Below are 25,503 nucleotides of genomic sequence, written 5' to 3' on the forward strand. Positions count from 1 at the left end.
GCCCAATTTACCTCAGATTTTACAATACTTAACTGAGATACTTCACAAGGGCCTGTCTTTTTCCTTCATTAGAATCCACGCCTCAGCCATTTCAGCTCATTATAACACAGAACATCCCCTCTTCTCTCATTCACTGCTCAAGCAGTTCCTCAGAGGGGCCAAACATTTGAGACCACCCAAGAGAGCTCCAATCCCAGCCTGGGACCTTAACTTTGTCTTGGAGAAACTCACTCTACCTCCTTTCAAGCCAGCTGCTACTGCAGACTTAAAATTTCTTTCTTGGAAAACAGCTTTCCTTTTAGCAATCACTTCAGCTAGAAGGGTATCTGAATTACAGGCCCTTATGGCAGTGGAGCCTTTCATCATCTTTCATGCAGACAGGATGTCCCTCAAAACCAATCCATCCTTCATGCCCAAGGTGGTATCCAGTGTGGCTCTTAATCTGTCCATTCATTTGCTAACCTTCTTTCACAATCCACAGAATAAAGGGGGAAGGATACTGCATTCCTTAGATGTGCACAGACAACTTATATTCTACTTGGACAGGACTAAACCTCAAAGGAAATCTGAACAACTGCTGGTGGCATTTGCTGCAGGGGCAGAGGGGAAGGCTATTTCAAAGCAAACCATTTCTAAATGGATAAGCCATTGCATTCATTTCTGCTATAAGCACCATGGAAAACCTATCCCCCAGGGGATCAGACCTCACTCCACCAGGGCTGCATCTACCTGTACAGCCTTTCTTAGAGGCATCCCTACCAGGGACATCCTAGAACTGCTACCTGGAGTTCTGTACATACTTTCACCAAGCGTTATCATTTGCCAATTTTCTCTAAATCCAGAGCTGGCTTTGCCACTGCAGTCTTGCAGGGCCTTATAGCTGGCCCTAATGCTATCTAAATTCCTCCTCCCAACCATAGCTTTGTGAATCTACCCAAATGTAATGACTGCAACAGTGAAACACGAACATAGTACAGTTGTGTACACTTACTATAAATGTAGATGTTCAAGTGTATTCACTGTTGTAGTCCTGGTTACCCTCCCTCTAGCCCCCTAACTTCTTTTGGCTATACCTCTACTTTCCTTTACTATGCTTAAAAGCCTTTTTGGTGTATTTGCTTTTTTGTTGGAGGTATATCCTTGTACTTTTATATTTAATTGCTTCCCATTATGGGGGTACCTGACATTTGGGGCAAGAAAAACTGATGTAATGACGTCAGCTGCATGTTTTATACCCCTGATGACCTGACGTCATGGAAGAAGAGACAGCAACTAATGCAGGACCCAAGACTTCGTTAATCAGGCCGACTGAGGGCTACTGCAAGCAGATAACCCAAATGTAAAGACTGCAACAGTGAATACACTCGAACATCTACATTTATGGTAAGTGTACACAACTGTACTTTTCTTCACTTACCCGATGGTATACTTTTTCAACTGCCATCTCTTCTCTCCTATTCTCTCAGCCTTTACCTATTGGTCTAGACCTTAGGTGACTTGTTCTCCAGATTCCTTCCTTACTCCCTCTGTCCCTGTTGACAGTGCACATTATCCGAACTGCTTTCACTCTTCTGAATTTTAGCCTTGTACTTTGCATGGACCGTGACCTCCTGCTGGATAACTCTCCTTGCCATATCTTCTCACCCAGATATTTATCTGCTTGCCTTGCCACTTTTAGGATGCCCTCTTTATCAATTTTCTCCCTGAGCACATTTGTTGCCATTAGGGGTTCTCAAAACATTTTCTGTGATTTTTTTTTTTTTTTGGTGTGTGTGTGTTGTAATAACCACTCGATCCTATTAAGTGTGGCCACCTGCCCACCCACCCATATCATTAAATGTATAGTTATCTAACCATTCCTGCAATTTACATCATCAGAGGTCATCACATTTAAACTACACGCACCACTTTTCCAATGTGATTTTAACCAATAAGGTTTGCATGCTTCTCACTGCTTGTAGATCTCACTGCTAGCCTTCTCCCAATAAGATTCATTGTATCATTTTCATAAAACACACCCAAAGGTCTTTCTTCTGTTCAAGAATTAAACACCTACCGCCAATTCAGACCAATACTCACAGATATTTTAACATCTTAAATGCACCTAACTTATTTGATTATCCATCTAACTTCGACTCTGTCATTCTCATAACCTCTTGACTCTACTAACCAGGCAATATGTAACAGTATCATGCTCTAGAATCTTTTAGCAACATACTATACTATATAGAATAGTATAGTATGTTGATGTACCGTACTGTGTAACATAGTAAAGTATAGCACATACTGTGCTGTGTTACATGGATTGTACTCTATTCCCTATCCTTACCTTATTAACATTCTGATAGACTCTACATTAACCCAATGACAACATTTCCTCTTAGTTAACCTGGTGGTATAACAGGTCTCAAACTACATAAAGTCTGTCCTTTTCTTCACTAACTCTAAGGCAAACATTCTCTTCACTTTCCTTACAGTTATCCTGTAAACATTTGCTTCTTTTTGTTCTACTTCATTTCTCTTGTGCTAACTGTACTTCCCATCTTTCTCCTGTTGCACATTTTCTGGCTGTCAGGAGTATGCTGCTTCAGTAGTAACCTTCTTTACACAGCAGTGCTCACAGAAAAGCTGCCCCTTTCTCCCACCCTTTTTTCCTGAGCATCCCTTCCTACACTAGAAGCCTCTTCTAGGCAAACTATGTAACAGGTTGTGCATCCTCTTCTCTTACTCCATTCTTTACACCATTGTTATGTTCTGACTATTTCATCATCTATATGATTACTACCTCTGTTTTGTCAATTATATCCCCCTATAACTACCAAATCTTAAATTAATAATTTAAGCAGATGATATGCTGCTCCTGCAATCAGCACAAGCCACTCTCACCTGCAAACCAAGCTGCAGAACAGCTTCAGTTAGTTATGCTCCTGGCCCAGCTCTAACAAATTACTCATTAACCCGAAGAAAACTAATGTCCTGCTCTTTGCCTCAGCCAAAAAATGACTCCCTATCCCTCCTAGTCTTTTAACATACCTTAATGGGAATGCAGTATACAAATGTACACAGGACAACAATTTCTCTCTGGTGCAAAAAAATACCCGATATCTCTCCTAGTCTCTTAACATACCTTAATGGGAGTGCAATACACAAATGTACACAGGACAGCAATTTCTGTCTGGTACAGTTCTCTCTATTTAAAACTGCTGTAGCTGAGAACCTTGTCTAGATTAGAACTTGCTATCTGAAACCATCTGTGTACTGACATCAAAAACCTAGAAACCAGTAAAGGAACAAAGATGCGAAAAACAGCATCTCTTTGTAGGATCTACCTGCAGCTGCTACTACGACAATAGTAAGGTAACAAACAACTCCTTGTATCACAGGTAATAGAATACATTAAAAAATGTTCCCAGTTTCATAATGTGTCATTTTATATATGTATATTTCTTATTATATACAACTATATGTTTATGTATTTTTATGTATATTGTTGCATTGACTAATGTTATCAAAAATCGGCATGAAATTTTCCTGGGGATAAGTGGGGTTGAGTACCTGGCTTGCTCAAACCTATGACAGGGAGACATACTAATGGTGGGAGGGGTATATGTGTCCCTAATAGTCAGTGTGTGCCTGCTGTAAAGCTAAGCAGTCCTGTTTCAATAAACTACTGGCCAACAAAAGCCCAATTGTGCAGCTTGGGTTGCCTGGGATAGCTCTGTTGAGTGAAAGCTAGACATGAAACCATTCAACCTGGAAAAAAATGAAATAAGGTTTCTTTCATTCAGTATAGGTTCACTGACAAGGCCGAGCTTAGAAGTGGATGACATGATGGTAAGGAGGAGGCTGGAAATCCTTATTATCCAAGAGACCAGATGGAAGAACAGTGCAGCAAAGCAACTTGGCTTGGGAACCAGTCAACTACTCACAGGGAGGGAAAATTAGTATGATTGTAGGAATGTTGGTCAGGGAGAGCCTTCAGATGGCAGTGAGAGATGTCATCAGATTTAGTGATAATCTAACTTAAATGTAAAGATAGGTCAGTACTCATAATCTCTGCCTATGCCCCACAGCAGGGTTGTGATAGCGAGGAAAATAGTGCATTCAGGCTGCAGTTGCAGGACTTACTAGATAAAGCAGAACAACATGAGATAGTGTTGATATCTGAGACGTGGATACATGTATCAGGGCAGACAGAACAGGATATGAGGACATTCTAGATCCACAAGGTTGGGGCAACAGGAATAAAGAAGGAGAGGTTGTTCTAGACTTCTTACTGGCAAATGACTTAATGGTGGCCAACAAATGTTTCAGCACGAGAAACTGTCACAAGATCACATACAAGTGTGGCCAACATGCAACTCCAGTGGGCTTCCTCCTAGTAACAAAAGGGTATTGGGCTAAATTTATTTTATTTTATTTATTTTTTATTTAATTTTATTTAACATTTGTTGACTGGGAAAGTCCGACTAGGTTCCACAGATCCTGTTTTCAGCAGAGGCCTGGGGAGAAATGCTCTAGATGCATGTCTTTGGAATGTGGGAGGAAACCGGAGTACCCAGAGGAAACCCACACGAACGCAGGGAGAACATGCAAACTCCACACAGAAGGCACCCCGGCCGGGAATCGAACCAGAGAACCTTTTGCTGTGAGGCGACAGCATTAACCGCTGCACCATTGCGCCACCCAAAATCAGCAGTTGCAAAGTCATACCGAGTGAAACAGTTGGCCCACAGCATAAACCACTAATTCCCATAGTCAGCTGCAAGCAGTGGTCAGAGAACATTAGGTTGAACACCTAGAAGTTGACTGGATAGAAAGCAGAAGATTTCAAGGAAATACTCAAGGCTGTAGTATCTCTGGAGGAACAGGAAATAGGTGGAGTTGAAGAAGAATGATAGTGTCTAAAAACAGCATGTGTAAGGACTATAGAACAGTTATGTGGCCAAGCAGTTATGGAACTTAGGAACATAAGGAAGGATTGTGATGGAATGCAGAAGTCCAGGAAGTCATTATGGACCGGGCTAAGAAGTAATACCAGTTGGCTAACAAAGAGGATAACAGAGCATTTGCAATAGCGAAGAACAAGGCATTAAAACACTCTTCCAGCTTCTGGAAAGGGACTCGGCATAAAGAAACTGTATCAGGTTGGAAGGCAAAGACAAAAACATAAAGAAGGTAGACGTCAGACACCCTTTATAAAAGATGCCAGCAGCAACCTGCTCAGCAGTCTACAGGACATCATAGGAAGATGGTAAAGTACTTCCAGCAGCTTTTGAAAGAGAAACAAACCTACAGAAGCTGGAGTGCCTCAGATGCAGCCTATGATGAAAGCAGAAGAGAAGCCCACCCTAGACAAAGTAGTAGCAGCACTAAGGAATATGAAGTTAGGGAAACATCAGGCTCAGATGATGTCAAGGCAAATATGATCAGGATGTTGCTTTTGGGGAGAAATGGATCCAGAGGGTACTCACAGCAGTATAGAAAGAAAAGCATAGTCCAGATGACTGAAAAATAAGCATGCTAAAGCCAGTTTAAAAGAACAAAGGGGACATTCACAACTGTGAGCAGTGTAGCAGTATCAAAATTGTCACTCTGCATGAAAATTTTGGTGAAGGTGATTGATAAAAGAATGTGCAGAGTAGTAGAAAGCAGGACGGGAGATGAGCACTTGCCATTCAAATCAGGATGCAGAACAACTGACCTGAAGTTTGCAGTGAGACAGTTAGTTGAGAAGAAGCTAGAGGTGGGGAAAGAGTCCCGCTGGGCATTCTGAAACTTGACCAAGACATATGAAAGGTCGGAAGAAACTGATTTGGACAGTGCTGCAATGATTCAAAGTCAAAGAAACATTGGTAAAATTAGTGAAGGCTATGCACAAGGACATAATGAAACAAGTAGATACAGTATTTGGAGTCACAGAGGGGTTCCCAGTGGGAGTGTGTGTGCATCAAGTTTCAGCTCTCAGCCCATATTTATTCATACTGTTGATGGACTACATTAGCAAACAGGTTGGAGGGGACAGCTCAACAAAGCTGCTGCATGCAGATGATGTGGCCTTACAGGTAGACTCTGAACAAGAACTTCAGCAAATGACAGGGGAATGAAATGCAAAGTTGAAGGCACATGGGATGGGACTGAGTGCAGATAAGACATTTGTAATGGCAGAAAATGGAAGGAATCAGAAGAAACTGAGAAAAGAGATGGAAAATACTGGAACAGGTTAACAGCTTCAAGGGTAGTTGAGGAGAGGGGAAGTCTGAATGAAGAGGTCAAAGCTATAATTAGAGGGGCTGCAGCCAGCTATCACAGACTGTCGGAGCTAGTGTGTGACAGAAGAATGCTAAAGAAGCTGAAAAGTAAGGTGTAAAAAACAGTGGTGCAACCAATACTACTGCAAGGTATTGAAACCTGGGTTCTAAAGGCAGAGCAGTTAAGAAAGCTAGAGGTGACAGATATAAAGTGCCTGCGTTGGGAGTGGGTGGGGGTAGGATGCACACTGTGGCAGAGATGAAGAAATGAGACATTGAAGCAGAAGCCCAAGTAACTCCAGTTGCAGGAAGGTCAATGAAAATACATTACAGTGGTCTGGGCACTTGTGCAGGAAAACAGATTTGAAAGAGACAGAAAGAAGGCAAGAGGAAACAAGGGCGTCCACAAAGAGGTGGATGGATTGCGTGAGGGAAGACCTGAGACAGATTGTTGAAGAAGGTAGGAGAGTGGCATTGAATAGAGAGAAAGATGGAGTCAGTTGATGCAACATTTGGACCCCATGCAGAGAAATGGGTTGATGATGATACTGATGAGTGTATATATGACTGGACTGTATTTTATGCATATCTTGGCTTGCATTTTTTTCTTTATACTTCTCTTAATGCACTGTAACTGGATTTTTTAAATCTTACCCTATCTGCATTGAATATATCATTATATATTGATTTTTACCATTTACTCATTCTGTATTTGATATTCTTGATTAGTCAGATCCTTGATTAGTAAGATGTATTCTGCTGTTTGAATTTAGATTCTGATTTCTTTCATTTGCTGCAGTGACCTCCGTCTTGCCGGTGAGATGAGCTGCCAAAACTTGAAACCCGATGAACTGATCCTAACTCTCCTGGTTGACTGCTTTCCAGAATGTTACTAATTATGCCTTGAGGTCACATTCACTGTTAAGAGACTTAAGCAGAGTTGCAGAGATTTGTCTAGCACTATCATTTCTGTAAAAGCAGGAGCTATTGTCTGTAGCAGCTGTTACAATGTGCTCATTTTCTAACTTTTAAAGCCTTGAGCTGGGCATCTGACACCTCTTCAGACCATAGGCATCCTCATGTCCTTTTGCCTTCTTCCTGTCTTTCCCCAAATCTTCTTTACCAGATCATTTTATGTTTTCATCCACATGTGACTGAACCTCCATAATCTGTTTTCCTTGATCTTCTGTGAAATTTGAGTTACTTTTGCTTCTGCATTGATGTCCTTATTTCTTTGCCTGTCCTATATTATGCATCCTACTACCTGCCTCAGGAACTTCTTACCTACATCACCTCAAGCATTCCTCAGCTGCTCTGCCTTGACTGCTGACGTTTCTGTGAAGTACAGAAGTACTGGTTGTGCCATTACTCTTTGGAATTCTTCTGCCACACCATATCACTGACAATTTGTACCAGTTGGCTATAACATCTGTTTATTCTAGCTTTGACCTCATCACTCAGACTTGCCTTCTCCTCAACCACATTTGCCAAATACTCAAAGCTATTAACCTATTCCATTATTTTCCATTTTATCTCAATTTGAGTGTTTTCTGATTTCTTCCATTTGCTTCCATGACCACTGTCTTGTATGTAATCAGTTTTATTCCACATGCCTTCAGTTTTGCATTCTAGTCCTGTATCATTTTCTAACATTCCTGTTTGGAGTCTTCTTGTACCATGTCATCTGCATACAGCTGCTTTGTTGATCTTCCCACTAAGTTGCAAATGTAGTCCAGCACCAGTATAAACAGGAGTGGGCTCCGAGCTGAATTGTGATGGCTACCCAGTCCTGCTTGGGAAACCTGTATGAATCTAAATATTGATGTCCTTCAAGGATGCATCTGCAGTCATAACATATGGGTTGTCCTGCCTCAGGCAGCCCTTCGGTCGGCCGGATTCCAAAGTCTGGGTCTGGCTTCGGCTGATGTCGCACCTTCCCCGACGTCAGAGCGTCTGGGGTATAAAAGCATCAGCCTACGCCATTTTCCTCAGTCTTTCTTGCTGCGTGGTGCCTGAAGCAGAAGCTGTTCGCAAGTGCCGGTCGGTCAGATCCAGAGATTTCAGCTACCGAAGACTTCGAAAAAAGCTAAGTACCCCGTTGGGGACTCTTTCTTGCCTCAGCCGATGTCAGACAAAGTAAATAATTGTTTAACTTGTGGGAAACAAATACCTCATAAGGATTTCCATTCTTACTGCCTTCCTTGTTTAGGCCCAGACCACGACGTATCAGCTTATTTAGCCTGTGCCTCCTTCAACCGACGGACTCTTAGACGTCGGTCGGAGTTTGCAGAGGAATTTTTTGGAGCCGCTTTTGCTTATAAAATGACGTCGGAGACTCCGACTTTGCATATGGTCAAAAAACGCAAGGAAAAGGACCGACACTCACGGCCCACGGTTTCAGCTGAAACCACGGCAAGGCCTACCGCTAGTGTCTCGGTTTCAGCCGAAACCGAGTCCACACCGATTCCTATTTCCGAAACCATACTTCCGACCACCGAGGCCAAAGAGGCCCCGGCTGAGTCGGCTTCAGAACTCCCTACCGAAGCTAGTGTTCAGGATTTGTCTGACACCATACCTTTGGACATTTCTACCCCTGCACGTGGGGCAGCTAGGCCCCCAACTTCTATGTCTATTAAGGCCTTCTCCAGGGCTAAAGCTGCCAAACTTTCAAAAGCTTTGCCTGCCAAATCTACATCCCAGAGGCCTTCCTCTAGTTCACAGATTCTCAGCCTTGCTGAGGACCTTATCTCCTTAATTAGGGGTTCACAACCTCACCCAGACAGGGCCTCTCAACCTCCTCCAGACAAAAGGCCCAGGACTGACCCCTGTAAACCTCACTCCTCAGATTCCTCCACGGATGGATCTGATTTGTCAGACCACCAGGAAGGGGCTTACTCGCCTTATGAGGATTCAGATGCAGAGGAATCTATCCCTTCGGCCTCCCCTCCTGAAGAATTTTCCTTTGGGGAGACTTTACACTCCATGAGAGAGCACTTTCAATGGCAAGGTCAGGATTTCTCTGATTCTAGAAAAAGATTAAGAACCTTTTTGCATTTGCCTCAGCATAGGCCCTTAGCTATACCTCCTGTTCTAAATGTAATTGATGATGTGTACAATGATGTCAGTACAGCCCCTGATTCTCTTCCTCCGGCCCCTACCAAACCTGACAGATATTACAGGGTCCCGGATTCTCATTTCCATCTGTATAAAGCCCATGCTGCAGACCCAGAAACTATTTCTCAGGGCCCTAAAGGGGTTGCAGCCGCTACTGCCAAAAATCCCCTACCCTCTGAAAGAGAGTCTAGAGCTTTAGAGAGATGGGGAAAAAAAGTTTATACATGTGCTACTCTTTCTGCCAGGGCATTAAACTGTCTATTCCATATGATACAGTACCAAGAATTTTTGTTAGATCAACTGAATAAGAAACTTTCTTCTCCTGAACCCTTAGACCGTAAATCCCTTCAGGATTTGGTACATAACTCACAACAGGTTAGTAATCATTTTTTAAAATGTGGCTATGATGCACTGGAGGCTTCATTTAGATCAGCTATGACTGGGGCAGTTATTCGTAGGCATGCCTGGCTGAAGGAGCAATCTTTGCCAGACCATGTCAAAGCTAAACTCCTCGATGCTCCAATGGAGAAACAACATTTATTTGGCTCCCCTGCACAGGAGATTCTAAAAAAGGTTGAAGAAAAAGCAAAATCTGTGCAAACAGTTAAAGATTTCCTGCAAGTTCAACCACCGAGGTTCAGCAGAAACTGGCCTACAAAGAATTGGTCCTTTCCAGACTCGTCCAGAGCACAGAGAGGCAGGAACAGGTGCCCCAGAGGCAGAGGTCAATCGAAGGGCCCCTACAGAGGCCGTCAGTGGCAGCCTGCCAACCAGAGGAGTAGTGCAACAGCTACAACTACAACCACTACTACAGGACAGACCCAATGACTTGACTCTGATTCCGCCTACCAGGGATCAACTGGAAGCACCCTTGGGCGGAAAGCTGGCTTTATTCTCAAAAAACTGGCATTGCATTACAAAGGATACATGGACATTGCAAATAATAGACAAAGGATACAGGTTTCACTTCCACACTTTGCCAAAAGAAGCGGAATGCCAAACCTTCCACCAAACCAGAAGGCAGAGGCTTTAAGACAAATCAGCAATTTACTTCAGATGAAAGCTATAGAAAGGGTACCATGTACAGAACAAGGCCAAGGATTTTACTCCAGACTATTCCTTGTACCAAGAAAAGAAAACCAATGGAGGCCTATTCTCGACCTGTCCGCACTGAACACTTATCTCATTGTGCCAAAATTCAAAATGCTGACCCTACAGCAACTTCTTCTCATGTTGGGCAAGGAGTCTTGGCTGGTGACTCTAGATCTCAAGGAGGCATGCCTGCATGTCCCTATCCGACCAGATTGCAGAAGACACCTCAGATTTCTTGCAGGATCAGAGCATTATCAATTCTCAGCATTGCCCTTTGGCTTATCTACTGCACCCAGAGTATTCACGAAATGCCTGGCATCAGTAATTGCACATTGCAGACTTCAGGGAATTCAAATTTATCCATACCTGGACGACTGCCTAATACAAGCGGACAACAAGAAAAAATTGTTAAAGGACTTGGCCTATGCCATTCACCTGCTACAGACCTTGGGATACACAGTCAACATCCAAAAGTCAAGACTAGTACCATCCCAAAGGATAACCTTTTTGGGTGCAGATCTGGACACAATCACCCAGATGGCTTTTCTCACAGAAGAAAAACAAAAACAACTTCCAGATTACTTCATGATTCTGACAAGACAAACTCAGCTTACTGCAAGGAAAGTCCTGCAGGCCCTGGGTTACATGGCATCCTGCATAATTTTAATCCCACATGCCAGGCTGCATATGAGGAAATTACGATGGTACCTAAGGAATGTATGGTCTCAACACAGTCACAGTCTAGAAACCATGATACCAATCATTCCATGCCTGAAAAAGGAATTCCTGTGGTGAGCTCAGGCCTGCCAGTCCAACAGAGGGTTGCTTTTCAACAAACCAAAAACAAGGCAGAATATCACCACGGACGCCTCAGACCGAGGATGGGGAGCACACATGGAGGACAAATGTATCCAAGGCCTATGGTCTCAAGGGAAGCTAAGCATGCACATAAACCAAAAGGAAATGCTGGCAGTGAGGCATGCAATCGAGGCATTCAGACCCTTCCTCCAACAAGGGCATCTGTTAATAAGGACAGATAACACCACGGTCATGTGGTACATAAACAAACAGGGAGGCACACATTCCTACCCTCTATGCCGGATGGCTTTGAATCTGTGGAATCTATGCCTGAATCTCAATATCCAGCTGCAGGCCAAATTCGTACCAGGAAAAGAAAATGCACTAGCAGACAGCTTAAGCAGAACTACCATGGATGCACACGAATGGATGCTGCACCAGACATCTTCAAACTCATAACAAAGACATGGGGAATGCCGGAGATAGATCTGTTCGCCTCCCCACTCAACCACCAACTGAAGACATTCTGCTCAAGGACATACCACCCACAAGCATGGAGGGTGGACTCTCTCTCTTTCAGCTGGAATGCCCTAACAATATATGCCTTTCCACCTCTCCCATTGATGTACAAGGTTCTACTGAAGATCAGGGAGGAACAGCCAAAAGTGATACTAATAGCTCCGGACTGGCCAAGACAACACTGGTACCCACTATTGAGAAGCATGTCTCAGGCAAATTCATGGCCTCTTCCCCTATGGCCTCTTCTTCTAACGCAGAACAATTTCAGGACCCTGCATCCCAACTTGAAAACATTGCAGCTAACTGCCTGGAAAATTCCTTAAATCCCAACCAAACTATTTTATCTCAGAGGGTGAAGGACATTATCCTGGAGGCTCGCAGACCTTCCACAAGGAAGACATACTCAGCTAAATGGAAGAGATTTCTCATTTGGAGCACATCAAAGGGCACAGATGTCACAGTGGCAAACCTAGCACACATCCTAGAATACTTAGCAGAATTGTTCCACAATGGCCTGTCTTATTCTTCCATTAAGATTCATGCTTCAGCAATTTCAGCAGAATACAATATGGATCCACCTATCTTCTCACACCCTCTTCTCAGGCAATTTTTGAGAGGGATCAAAATGTTAAACCTCCAAGAAGACCCCCTTTACCTGCATGGGATCTCAATTTTGTGCTGGAAAAACTGACACTACCTCCTTTTGAACCAGCAGCATCAACAGACCTACAGTTTCTATCTTGGAAAACTGCATTCCTTCTGGCAATCACTTCAGCAAGAAGAGTATCTGAGTTACAAGCATTAATGGCAGTGCAGCCTTTTCTTATTTTTCACCAGGATAGAGTGTCACTAAGAACCAATCCTACTTTCATGCCAAAGGTGGTATCTAGGGTATCCTTGAACCAAGCTATTCACTTGCCTACGTTCTTCCCTAACCCACAGAACAAAGGGGAAAAACTTTTGCACACCCTGGATATACACAGACAACTACGCTACTATTTGGACAGAATGAAAACTAGCAGAAAAACTGACCAACTTTTTGTAGCATATGCAACTGGGGTGCAAGGAAGAGCAATTTCCAAACAGACAATTTCAAAATGGATAGGAAATTGCATTCGCTTGTTACTCCTTTCATGGAAAGACAGTTCCTGAAAATATCAGGCCTCACTCAACAAGGGCCACAGCCACCACTACAGCTTTCCTACGAGGGGTGGCTACCAAGGACATTTTAGAAGCTGCTACTTGGAGCTCCGTGCATACATTTGCCAAGCATTACAATCTACCTTTATACTCCAGATCCCAAGCAGGGTTTGCAACTGCAGTGCTGCAGGGGATCTTAACTACACCATCCTTCTCTTAGTACCTCCTCCCCCAGTTTGGCTATGGTATTCTACCCATATGTTATGACTGCAGATGCATCCTTGAAGGACATAGTACAGTTTTGTACCTACCATAAATGTAGATGTCCGATAGGTATGCATCTGCAGTCAGGATTACCCACCCTCCTTCCCCTCTGTGGTATTCCTAGGGTGCTTACCCCTCTTTCAGCTAGCTGGGGGAATCTATTATGGTGTATTTGTTTGTTTATACATGTATATAATTTGCAAATGTTTGGAACTTTTCAGCATTTATCCAAATTTAGCCTTCCTAGAGGGCACCTGGCATCTGGGGCAAGAAAAACTGAGGAAAATGGCGTCAGCTGATGCTTTTATACCCCAGACGCTCTGACGTCGGGGAAGGTGCGACATCAGCCGAGGCCAGACCCAGACTTTGGAATCCGGCCGACCGAAGGGCTGCCTGAGGCAGGACAACCCATATGTTATGACTGCAGATGCATACCTATCGGACATCTACATTTATGGTAGGTACAAAACTGTACTTTCTCACTTATGTTACCTGGTCCTTGTACATAGCCTTCACTAATTCTGCCAATGTTTCTGGAACTTTGAACCATTACAAGTCTGTCCATATCAGCTTTCTTGAGACCTTATCATATGCTTTCTCCAACTCTAGGAATGCTGAGTTGAAATTTCCTAATCTCTACTTTCAACCCCACTGTCTCACTATAAAAATCAGGTCAGCTGTGCTGCATCCTAATCTGAATCTGAGTATTTGTTTATCGAATATCCTGACCAGCACTTTTATGCAGTGCACCAGGAGCTTGATACCTTTGTACAGCCAGTAGTTGCAAATGTGCCTGTTTTTCTTATATATTGGCACTGGAATACTTATACTCCAGTCATTTGGGATACCCTTGGAAGCCATTTCTGCCCTAATATATTCAATATCTTGGTCATATCTGCCATGACTTCATCTGTGGCTGTGGGTTTCCTTGACTCATTTTCTTTAGCGCTTTTCATACATCTTTTAAGGTGGGCTCTTCTTCCTATTTCATTGTAAACTGTACATGGGACAATACAGTTTCTGTACGATTTTCTTCATTCAGAAGTTCCTTGCAGTACTCCTTCTATTACATTTGATGTTATGCCTATTGGTTAAAAATTGTTGATGGTATCTCAAATAAATAACTTCTGACAAATACCATCCTTATCTTTCTTTCATTGCTTTGCAACCTGATAGAGTTTCTCTGTGACTTCTACCGAGTCGCTTTCCAGAAACTAGTAGAATTTGTCTGATGTGTTATTTTTTGCCATTGTGACTGCTCTGTTACTGTCTGTATTATTGTGCCATGTTTAAACAATCTCATTTCTATGTCATTGTCAATACAGCTGACATTCTTTCCTTTTCCTTTTGTCATTTGTGATGGCAGTAACACCCAAAGAATTTCTAGTTCTGCTTTTACCAGTGTTTATGATTCTCTGGTAAAATGCTATATGCTAAATCTGTGATGGTAATTCTTTACCTTGTCTGTATAGCTGCAGATTGAATAACATCTTTTGTAGTGTTCCTGCACAAGGCTTTTTGAAAATGCTATGCATGAGTTTCTGAACTATTTTTACAATAGTTGCATTGATGGACTTTCCTACCTTCACCTCCATACACTGTTGGTAGGATTTAATTTTCTGTTTGAGCATACATCTTTTGTGCCACCATTTAATGCTTTTAACTGACAGATGTGGTCAGTTGTCTTGTAGCGTTACAGCTCATAGAGCATTCTAACTGACGTATTTGAAACATGTCTGGTGTTATTCCCTTCATGTTCCTCTAATGTTAGATTATCACCAAATGGTTGCTTAGCCATTTAAAATGATTTTCCTAATCATAGGACCATTCCCTTGAAACATGCTGCTTTAATATTTTTCTCGGATATGTTTCTTAGCTGTACTTGACACAAATGCAAGAAAATGGATTATTCCTAGAAACATTTGCAAAGTCTGCTTGTCTTCAGACCTTGGCATTTGCAGTTACTAATATATATTTCTTGTGGATCATGCTTCATACTTTGATAATATCAACAATGTATTTCATATGTGTCACTCTGATTTTACATTTGCTTTTATTTGACATAAAAATATACTGTCTCAACCTTGTCAGCAGCTATACAACCTCTAAACCAAACATAAAAAGGTCACACAGACAAACCAATTAGTAAAAAACTACAAGAAACACCTAGCCAAGCTAGAGTTTTCATAGTGTGGCACCTAAAACCTCATGTAATAGAGGCCCATGGGATATATGCAAATGACCCCTTAATGATATCAAGTGTTTCAGCTGTATAGCTTCTGAATGTCAATGACTTTTTTCTTTTTAAGTCTTTATGGACAGATTCATGCCAACAAAGCCAAAAGCTACTATCTGTGGACATGCACATTTTGGCCTTCTTATGACCATTTCAGCACAATATAATTTGACTAAACCCAGCCGACATCCGTAACAATTAAGGTGTTTACAAAATATCCCAACTAACTACTAAACCAAAAAGTAAAAAGGTCACACAGACAAACCAGTTAGTAAAAACTACAAGAAAAACCTAGCCAAGCTAAAGTTTTCACTGTGTGTTACCTTAAACCTCATGTAATAGTGGCCCATGGGATATATACAAATGACCCCTTAAGGACATCAAGTGTTTCAGCTATATGGCTTCTGAGTGTCCATGGCTTTTTCCATTTTCCTTTTTAAGTTTTTATGGACAGCATGTGCAGAGGTAGTGGCTTTTGACTTTGTTGACCTGAATCTGTCCATAAAGTCTAGGTTTTTCTTGTAGTTTTCAGTAATTGGGTTGTCTGTGTGACCTTTTTACTTTTTGGTTTAGTTGTTAGTTGAGGTATTTTGCAGACACCTTAATGGTTACAGACATCTGCTGTGCTTGAAGACCCTGTGTTTCTAGAGTATAGCCTAACATTCCACTTATGCTGTACTGAAAATATCATGAGAAGGCCGAAACGTACATTTCTACAGCTAGTGCTTTTGGCTTTGTTGGCCTGAATTTGTCCATATAGACCTACAAAAAATCATGGACATTCAGAAGCCATATAGTGGAAACACTTGAAGTCCTGAAGGGGTCATTAGCATATATCCCATGAGCCTCTATTACATGAGGTTTAAGGTACTAATTGATTTGTCTGTGTGACTTTTTTTACTTTTTGGTTTAGTTGTTAGTTGTAATATTTTGCAGACACCTTAATGGTTACAGACATCAGCTTTGTTTAAAGGCAAGTAGTCCACTTATGCTGTGCAGACAAGGTCAGAATGTCCAAGTCCACCAGGTTGAGTAAGCATGACCTGCCCTTGGAGAATCCAAACTGAGGTGGGTGCAGTGTTGTCTCCTTATTGATTAGTTCCATGATGAGCCTTTCCATAGCTTTGCATATGAGGCTGGTTAGACTTATGCATATTTTTGGTCAAAAATTCATAGATTCTTAGTAAGTTACTAGGCTAGCAGTTCTAGAGGCCTTATAAGTCTAACCATGTTAATCCCAAGTTGCCCCATCTGTCCGTATTAAGTGAATGTATTTTGCAGAGCTAATCTATGGTCAACACTGACTTCCCCTGTCCATGAGGAACATCAGTACTTCCCCCTTTTGACATAAGGATTACTGCTTTGACTAATATTTATTATATCTCACCATTTGGGTTTGTTTCTGTGGTTTGCCACATGCTTTTTTTTGGAAGTTGATTTAATAAATATTGTTTTAACAATTAAATGAATGCTATGGAACTTTACAGTATTCAGTCTTGCTGTCTGGCATCCTTACTGCTGTTGCTCCTCTGGTTTTGGATATTTTGGTTTTCATTCATCCTGTAGGTTCATGAAAAAAATCATAGGCTTTGTTTGGTGTTGGATTTCTGAGTTCATTCACTCCCTCAATCTTGCCTCCACAGAGCTGTTTAATTACTGTAGTGACCAACTTTAGGAGTAATTGGCCCAGTCCCATAAGTTGGTTTTGTAACTGTACAGCCACAGGATTAAGGTGCTCCTCATAGCATCTCTTCCAACTTCTGAAAGTGTCTACATTGATGGTCATCAGTTCTCTACCCTTGTTGAATCAGGTTGGGCAATGTCTTAATCCTATCCCAGTTCATGTATCATCTAGAAGAAATTATCCATAGCCACATCAAAATCCTACTACACACAGACCTTCATTTTGGTAACTGCCACAGTGGTACCTTTCCTGGTTTGTTAGCACTTATCGACAGTCACATCCAAGGAACCTCAAACTAGCAGTCATCTTTTTTAACTTTGATGGTTCCTGTCACATTTCATTTCTGCCATAAGGATTATTGCCTTGACCAATATCAAATGTCTGTCAGCCTAACTACTTCACGCTACCTCATCAGCTGAAGTTTAAGAAAGAGAAGACTCAGACTCCATATCTCTGTCATGTGCAAGAACATCAGAAGTGGGAGTTGAGTTAATGTCAAACAGAAGGACTCATAGGACAGCATCTTTAGTATGAGGATTATATAACTTTATGTATGCTAATGCATGGGTACAGATAGCCACATGTCATGTGCTACATATTCTCTCTGGAAGGTAACCTGAATAAATACCTCATATTATCCAGAAGCTTGTCACATCCACAGTGTCTGGATTGTTTACAGAACATTTAGGCAAACACCTGCACATTATAGCATATAACATGACTAGATAGTTATGATTCCGATTCTGTCCATCTGCCACTCTGGCCATCTAATGCAACTTACCACGAGTTGCTGATGAGCTGACAGCTCAACATCTCTCTTCATCTGAATGCTTAAAGTGCAACAATTTTTGTCAGATGACACAACTGCAGAGTCAAACACCAAACTGCATCTTTTCACAACTGAGTAAAAAGTACACTTGTGAACATACTTATGTTTGAACATATAAATAACACAGAACTCCAACAAGAAGTCATCACATTGCTTTGGATCAGATTAGACTTTCTTCCCAGTCACATCCCTCCTACTGTTTATGTCATTCCCCATGTAAGGTTTCTGGTTTCTGGGTCATGATATTTTCATAGTGGAGGACCTTGCATGGCCCTGTGATGCTCTGAAGTGTGTTATATAGATTTTTGTGCTCTGGTAAGGACTTCTTTCTCAAAAAGCACTGTAGAGTAAACCTTTGATCTTTCTTTGCAAAAAGTCTTTGTAGTAAATGAGTTTTTTACAACAGTTACTTCTTCTTTCGGCTTTTTCCCAGTTAGGGGTCGCCACAGCTGATCACCTGTCTGCTCATGATTGGCAGTGGAGTTTTGCAGTGTCGAGTTGCCAGCCCGACGCCAAACCTTCCACAGAAGGCACACACACGCACGCACTCACACCTAGGGCCAATTTAGAGTGTCCAATCCACCTACAGCATGTCTTTGGGATGTGGAAGGAAACCGGAGCACCCGGAGGAAACCCACGTGACCACAGGGAGGACATGCAGACTCCGCACAGAAGGTACCCCAGCCAAGGATCGAACTGGAGAACCTCTTGCTGTGAGGCGGCAACGCTAACCGCTGCACCACCATTGCCGCCCTTTTTACAACAGTTACTATGCTTCTCAAAAAAACATTTTTAGTTATGCATTGCCAGGGTCAGACATTTATTCACTTCCTTTTCATCACTGCCTGCCACTAATGCAGTAAAAAGCTAACATAACAATCTAACTGATGTAGCACTGCTGTTTTCAATAGTTAGAAAGAATCTCTATTTTTAAACATTTTTTATTTTCTAACCAATTACTTTTAGTTCTTTTTGGGATGTTTCTTAATAGGTTATTGCTTCCTGTTCTGACCTATTTTTAATTAGCTTATAAAAGATGTATCACCCATTTCTCTTGTAAATATAGGTAGGAATGCAGTAGTAAATTCTGTAAACAGTGGATATGCCCCTGACTCTAGTCTTGTTAATATTACAAAACACAATATATTAGAGAATTAGTGATTTATGAAAAAAATTAAATAGTAATAATTCTGAAAATATTGCTTCATATTTGTTTATCCCATCCATTAACCAGGATTGCCTGTCGGGGATTAAATCCCCCTTTTCACCGGAGGTCTGGGGAGAGAAACTGCAGTGATGAGACAAGAATACTGGTAAATCCACATGAAAATGCATGTATGTATGTACGATAAGTTAGCATTGGTAAAATCAGAATATTGCTTCTGTATAATAGTAATGAATTGGTAACCCAGTGCACATTGTTGCACTTTTTCTCCTGCGTGTTAAGGTGTTTGGGGTGCACTAACTGAATAGGTACAGAAGAGAGTTATAGCAACTTTTATGGGGTAGTAGAGATCTGCTTTTTTGCTGCAGTTATGGTTGGCTTAAGTTGCACTGAGTGTGAGAAAGTCTGAACTAATATTCAAGGGCAGGGACATTTCTTGCTCAGCTTTTAAAGCAAGATAGTTCAGATGACAAAAACATGAGATGGCCCTAAACATGAGAAATAAATGCAAAATATTAAAAAGAACAAAGACTACCTTTATGAAAACGTGGCTGATATTCTTCCAAAAATCATAGATACTTCTGGAAGAAGTTAACTTTCTTGTAACCAGCAAAACAAATAACCATTGTTATGGATTTCTTAATTAACATCCCTGTTCACCCCATCTGTAGTTGTTAATATAGTAAAAAAAAAAAACTGTGCCTCACAAACTCTATCATAAAAGATCTTGCTTTAAAAGATACGCTAAGTATACTTCTTACCAGTTTGGCTTTAAGACTGACTTCTGTGTTTAGTCACAATCTCACTGTTTTACAAACACAGCAGTGTCCTTATGAAACTGTTCATTCTTGGCATATCTGGTACTAATGATCTATTACCTGGGTTCCCCATAGCATGGGGCATCTTTGTATCAGTTTCCCTAACATATGTCATCACAACCTAACGCAATTCCACAATTGTAGCCGATCCTTGCTAAAAGCTACAGCAGTTCCAGTAGTTGTTTCACATGGTAGTGTTGCAGTTCATCGTTCTTCCAGTCCGAGTATAATGTGGTAGCTGTCGCTAAACTGAAGCAGTACCTGTACTGCAGTGGCTTATTGTCCCTGGAGCCTCATGCTATTGCGATCGCTCTGCTGATATAATCTAGTCTTTTGCAGCATCTCTTCTACATATATCAGTGAGTTCAACAAAAGACAGTAACTGCAAGCTTTACTGCAAGGACTTTCAAACTGTACTTTCATTTACCAGACGGCGTCCCTTTGACCTGCATGTAAACAAGATTACCTGTAAGTAGAAGGCTTAGAACAAAAGGTACACGCACGCAGGACAACGTGCACGGCCCCAGAAAACCAAGAGAGTGTTGATGACTGGACTTTTGGGATCTCCACGAATTGCATCAATATTAACATTATATTCAAGATTGGTTTGTGGTACTATTTAAAATGTCCATCATAGTGGTTTGATCAACAGCCTTTTCTGTTCATGATAATATTAAGACATAATTTTGTGAACAATAATTTTCTCTTACGGTGGCAACATCTAGATGAACAATTGAATGTATGGCAGAGACGTATGTCAGCCATTTTTGATGTTTTAGGTTATATAAGCATTAATATCTAGAGATATCATCTCAGACTTTGTCTATATAATATCCATTTATTCGGATAAGTTGGTTTGATTTTGCTTCTAACCAAGGAGCAATTTACCATCAGACTGTTAATATTTAAAACCAAGTTGAGACGAAGGTCGACTGGATCTGGTAACTATTGTATTATAACAAGTATCTTTTTTAGTGGCCACTTATAGTAAGAGAATTATAGAGTATTTTCCCTTTTTTTCTGGGTATGGCCCAATGTTTTAACCATTCGGCTTGTGTGATGTTATCACTTTTTGTTGGACATTTTTCTAAATATGATACATCTTACTATTGATAAGTTTGGAATTGCATATTCGTGGTTATTCAGGTAGTCTATGTTGTCATACCAATAAGTTAAATATACTTATATTATATTCTTCAGCCATGGATTTAAGTGGTATATTGAGGGGGCTTTCGGCTGATAAAGATAATTTAGAAGCTTTTGTCTTAAACAATTCAACAGGACCTAATTCCACTATTAATATACAGGATGGTCAACCAAAATGTGGCATCATGTTCTCCAAACTTAGTATGTACATGAAGACCTTACGCTCTAATGTTTGGCACTTGAAACTTTTCAAGGCCTACAAAAGTAAAGACATTACACCCAGGGGACTTAGGGTCCGGGTACAACCTCTTGTGGCGAATATAGATAGTGAATTATCTAGGGAATGGGCTGAGGCTCAGCACTTATCATCTATGCATTTTGTAGACTGTTTCTTGCGCTATTATGATAGGACCATACAAAGTCAACTTATAGAGATCCAAGCCTTATGTGGGGAGGTAGAGCAATTTAATCAAGAAGTGTCTTATTCACAGCATGTTTCAGACCTGGCCAAAGAACTTTCTATATTAGAATAACAATTGATGAAACGAAAAATTCATAAGTTCAACCGTGATCTTATGGATTATGAGAAAGATAAACCTTTTGTCAATCAGAAATCTGTTAGATTTAATGATTCTAGGAATACCTATAACACCAATAAAAAACAACCAAGATCTATTCTCAGATACCACAAGGTCACATCTGATGCCACCACTGAAGAGGATACTTCCTCTGCTACTGATGGAGAATTTTCCTCACGCCAGGTGTCCCCAGCTGCTAAAAGAAAACAACCACCCCCTTTAGATCTAAGGGTAGGAGGAGGGGGGGTAGAAAGCACAGAGCCAGGTTTAGGAAATCCAACTCTACAATCCTTACTGCAACAAATGGTGAAATAAATAATAATATTCACAATATCTCATCCTTTGATCTTTCTTCTGTACATATAAAGCTTCTTAACAAAGGATTAAACTTTGTCCCCAGTGCACCGGTCTCTGAAAATCAATTATTATATGATGTTAACGAATTTTGCAGATTACTTAACTTGAAGATATTTTTTGCAGATTGTGAAAGTACTCAAAGATCATCTGACTTCAGGTTTGGGAAATCAGATTTTGTTCCCCCTATGAACAAACATGTCTCTATTTTTAGAGAATGTATAATGAAAGAGTTGCACTATTCCAATTTGTATGAGCCAACTACTAACAACCTTACTTTAGCCGAAAGAAAAGCTTTGTTGGAACTTAGGGATAATCGTAACATAGTAATAACCATGGCTGACAAAGGGGGAGCCATTGTAGTTTTGGACTACTCCACATATACTGAGGAAGCTTTGCGCCAATTATCTGATTCCAGTTTTTATATGGAAATGAGTATTGATCCTACTCCTACTTTTAAGAGAGAAGTTGACTCATTTTTGGACATGTCGGTTGAACGGGGTATTATAACACAGCAGGTAGGCAAACAACTCAAAGTGGATGAACCTACTCCACAATATTTATATCTACTACCCAAAATACACAAAGATCCACTTCATCCCCCGGGTAGACCGATTGTGTCGGGTAGAGGGTCCCTTACGGAGCCGTTGTCAGCTTTCCTCACACACTATTTGAAACCACTGCTGACTCTTATCTGATCCCGTATCAAAGACACTACGGAATTCCTTAATATTATTAATCATTCTAACTGGAATCTAATTGGCTGCTCTGTACTTTGGATGTGGCTTCGTTATATACAAGCATTCCACATGATCTAGGAATTCTTGCAGTCTCTTATTGGTTATTCAAATCTAACCTTTATTCCACAGGTTTCAACAACTTTTTGATTAAGCTAACTGAAATGGTGCTACGTAAAAATATCTTTTACTATCAGGGGAAGGCCTATTGGCAAATCAAGGGCACAGCTATGGGTGCCTCGTTTGCACCCATATATGCAGATCTGTTTATGGGGTACTATGAGGCTACATTCATATATGATGTTCAGCACAATTTATATATACAATATCTGGATATCTGGCGCAGATACCAAGATGATTGCTGGATGGTGTGGCGTGGTGATAGGGAAGGTTTATCTCAGTTTGTGTCTTACTTGAACAACAATTCTTTTGGTATCAATTTTACTGCTAACATTGAGCATTCTGACATTGTGTTTCTGGATGTTAGGGTCACTAGACTTTCGGACAATACTTTGGCTACTTCCGTTCATCGGAAATTTCCGGAATATAACACATTATTACATGCTCAGAGCTCCCACCCACGCCACATCATCCGCAACATCCCAAAATCTCAATTTATGAGAATCAGACGGATCTGCTCTTCTGAACAAGAATATTCAAATTCTAGCCTTGACCTATCCAACAGGTTTTTCAAACGTGGCTACAATCCCCATCACCTTTCAAATGTTTTGGAACAAACCAATAGGTTAACACGTACGGAATTGTTGCAATACAAATCAGAGGACAGGGCTTCTTTGGCGCAATAAACTAATCAATCTTTATGGTTAGTCACTACTTATGGCACCAATACTGACCGATTTAGGGATATTATCAACCAGCACTGGGGGATTCTTTTATCACATGATATCCTTAACAGGACGTTGTCTGATCAATGTTTGTTCTCTTATCGAAGAGGACGGAATATGAATTCATATTTCACCCATTACAAAAGATACATTCCTAGCCCTCCACATCAAATGACTATACTTGGGGATATATTAACAGGCTGTTTTCCTTGTGGTCATTGCACTGCCTGTCAACACATAGTAAAAACAACAGAATTTACAAGTAAAAACACTCCAAAAATTTTTGACATCAGAATTTTTGCTAATTGTAGTTCGGATTGGGTTGTCTATTTGGCCACATGCACCTGTCCTGCTTTTTATATTGGACAGACATCTAGGCCAGTGAAATTCAGAATAGGTGAACACACGAGTGCTATTAGAAATAAACGCATTACCAATGCATTGTTTAAACATACTATTGAACACCCATCTGCTGTTTTCAAATTTGTAATTATAGATAGGATAGTATCACACAGAAGTTTTAAGTCTGGTTGGCACAGGAAACTCAACCAAATGGAAAATATGTGGATTATAAAACTGGGGGGTTTATTTAGACCCGGATTAAACATATCAGAATAGCTAGGATATGACAATCAAAACATATATAGGTTTGAAGGACATACTGACATGATACACTTTAGTGGACATAATTAACATGTACCATAAAAATTAAACATATCAGAATAGCTAGGATATGACAATCAAAACATATATAGGTTTGAAGGACATACTGACTTGATACACTTTAGTGGACATAATTAACATGTACCATAAAAATTTTTTCAAATATTTTTTAATAATGTTTAATTTGGGACACATTGAATATTACTTATTAAGGGAAATATTCAATTAAAATACGAATGGGTATTATGTCAATATTTTTATTTTTCATATTTCCCTTACAATGTTTTATATATATATATATATATATATATATATATATATATATATATATATATATATATTATGATATATATTTTTTGAATATATATTTTTCAATGGTTGTTCCTTTTTTCTATATACTTTTTCAATTTTGGAAGCATGTTTTGGTAACAATGGTGCATGTCTCTTTAAGACAAGGACTATAAGTACAGGACCAAAATGGTGGTGAGACTTTTCAATTGTTTTGTTTTTGTGCATTGATAAAGGCTTGGTTTGAGCCGAAACCGGTTTGCTTCTATAATGGTATACTGCCATTATATTGAGAATGTTTTTTAAATAAATTTTTGTCAAGAGCAATCCTCACGTGCTGGCTCGCTTTTTTTGGACACTACCTGTAAGTAGAACAGTAACTAATAAGGTCATAATTGCTCTGGGCAAAAGTGTTCTCCCGCTAGAATGTGTACTGCCTGTAGTACCCAAAGGCTCATTGATTTGTATGCAGGAACTTCATGTAAGTTAAATGGGTCCGTTCTTTGATTAATCTGCTAACTCCCTTTTCATCCTTCATTCATAAAAAGCTGTGTGATGTTACTGAGACACATAAACTAAATGTGTAAAATTACAAGTACTGTGTCTTGTATGTTTAACATTTGTACTATGGTGTAAAAACAAGTTATCCATTCTAATATGTTTACAGTTAATGCAGTTGTATAGCGTTTGAAAGGACACTTTTTTTCAAAGAACTCATACCATGAGTACGTGGGTCCCAGGCTCTCACCCATCTGTATTTTGTCAGAATTATCCTTGTTCATTTTCTAATTGACTAAGGGACTCTCCTCAGACATAACAGCTTTCATCTGTTTGTATTAACCATTTATTTCTTATTATATCTTCACATGTATCATAAAAGTTTTTTTTACAACTAACCTTAATTTGAAAGTACTTTCACTTTAAATGCTCTGCATAGAGTAGAAACTAAATTAACTTAATGGTGACATTTTCTACATCTGAA

General features: G+C 40.4%; 1 protein-coding gene across 1 annotated transcript in view; it reads left to right on the plus strand.

The window, feature by feature from the left end:
- GRIP1 (glutamate receptor interacting protein 1) overlaps positions 1-25,503 on the plus strand; it is a 2,220,015-nt gene that overhangs the window by 514,683 nt on the left and 1,679,829 nt on the right. The window lies entirely within an intron of this gene.

This window comes from Protopterus annectens, chromosome 11.part0 (assembly GCF_019279795.1).
Source record: "Protopterus annectens isolate FY-2018-M chromosome 11.part0, PAN1.0, whole genome shotgun sequence".
NCBI lineage: Eukaryota > Metazoa > Chordata > Ceratodontiformes > Protopteridae > Protopterus > Protopterus annectens.